Genomic DNA, 2,142 nt, shown 5'->3' with positions numbered 1-2,142 from the left:
TTTTTTTTTTTTTTTTGAGACAGAGTGTCATTCTTGTTTCCCAGGCTGGAGTGCAATGGCGCAATCTTGGCTCACGGCAACCTCCGCCTCCTGGGTCCGAGCGATTCTCTTGCCTCAGCCTCCCAAGTAGCTGGGATTACAGGCATGCACCACCACGCCCGGCTAATTTTTGCATTTTTTAGTAGAGACGGGTCCATGTTGGTCAGCCTGGTCTCGAACTCCTGACCTCAGATGATTCGCCCACCTCAGCCTCCCAAAGTGCTGAGATTACACATGTGAGCCACCGCACCTGGCCGAGACCCCATCTCTAAAAAAAAAAAAAAATTAACTGGGTGTGGTTTCATCCATCTGTGGTCCCAGCTACTTGGGAAGATGAGGTAGGAGGATTGCTTGAGCCCAGGAGTTCCAGCCTGTGGTGAGCAATGATTGTGCTATTAAACTCCAGCTTGGGAAAGAGACTTAGACCTTGTCTCTTAAAAAAACGGGTGGCATGAAGTGTGTAAATGACTGGATGACACAGAATGAAAACATCCATTGAGTGGATAAAAAGTTGCCAAAGATACAAAGGGAATGAAAAAAATCAAGGAAACACCCAAAATACCATATATTAATATATGTAAAAAGTCCACTTTAAACTCATTGCAAGAGTTACCAGTGAGATAGAGAGTGTGGGATTCTAGGGAATTTGGTGGTCACAGAGATCTTTTTTTTTTTTTGTAGAGACAAGATTTTGCTATGTTGCCCAGGCTGGTCTCAAATTCCTGCAATCAAGCTGCCTCGGCCTTCCAAATTGCGGGATTACAGGCGTGAGCCACCACACTTGGGAGGTCTCAAGTCTGTCTTGAAAATGCCAAATTTGGCCAGACCTGGTGGCTCAAGCCTGTAATCCCAACATTTTGGGATGCCGAGGCGGGTGGATTACCTAAGGTCAGGAGTTTGAGACCAGCCTGACCAACATGGTGAAACCCCGTCTGTAGTAAATACAAAAAGTTAGACGGGTGTAGTGGCACGTGCCTGTAATCCCAGCTACTTGGGAGGCTGAGGCAGGAGAATAGCTTGACCCAGGAAGCAGAGGTTGCCGTGAGCCGAGATTGCACCATTACACTCCAGCCTGAGAAACAAGAGTGAAAACTCTGTTTTTTTTTTTTAAAAAAGGCCAAATTTTATTCTGCTTCTAAACCTTCATATTGGTTGTTCCCTCTGCCTTAGAACACTCTCTGGGGTATTTGCAGAGCTGACTTTTCTCTGTCAGGTCCCTGCTCAATTGTCCCCTCCTCAGAGACCTTTCCTGATCCCCCTGTTTCAAAAGCTACCTCCCCCACCATGGAAAACTGAAGTGTGAGAGGGATGGAGAAAGACTTCATTGTATGCCATGTCACACTCTTTGCATTTCAAACCAAGTGAATTTATTGCCCATTCAAAACTTTGTAAATTAAATAAATTAAAATTTTAAAAATTGAAAAAAGTAAAAAAACCCGAAGTAGCTCCCCTAGTCATTTTCTCAATACATCCTCCTGTTTTATTTTCTTCGTGACACTAGTCAGTGTGCGAGATGACTTTATTTTATTTTTTTTATTATTAATTACAGATTGGGCGGGAGAATGGCATGAACCCGGGAGTCGGAGATTGCAGTGAGCCGAGAGAGCGCCCTTGCACTCCAGCCTGGGTGACAGAGTGAGACTTAAGTCTCAAAAGAAAAAAAAAAAATTACAGATTGCATCTTGCTATGTTGCCCAGGCTGGTCTCGAACTCTTGGGCTCAAGTGATCCTCCCACTTCAGCCTCCCCAAGTGCTGAGATTACAGGTGTGAGCCACTGTACCTGGCGAGATGACTTTACTTATTGATTCCCTTATTTGCTGTGTCTCATGACCAAGAGGTCAGCCCTATGGTGGCAAGGATCTTGGTGAGTCAGTCTGGCTCATGGCTGTGAGGCTAAGGCCAGGCATACAGCAGCCCTATAACATATTTGCTAACAGATTAGGCAAATCATGTTTGTTTGTTTGTTTGTTTGAGACGGAGTCTCGCTCTGTCGCCCAGGCTGGAGTGCAGTGGCCGCATCTCAGCTCACTGCAAGCTCCGCCTTCCGGGTTTACGCCATTCTCCTGCCGCAGCCTCCTTAGTAGCTGGGACTACAGGTGCCC

Source organism: Mandrillus leucophaeus, unplaced genomic scaffold (assembly GCF_000951045.1).
Source record: "Mandrillus leucophaeus isolate KB7577 unplaced genomic scaffold, Mleu.le_1.0 Scaffold151, whole genome shotgun sequence".
NCBI classification, from domain to species: domain Eukaryota; kingdom Metazoa; phylum Chordata; class Mammalia; order Primates; family Cercopithecidae; genus Mandrillus; species Mandrillus leucophaeus.
The sequence above is the reverse complement of the archived record's forward strand: the minus strand, read 5'-3'. Positions refer to the sequence as shown.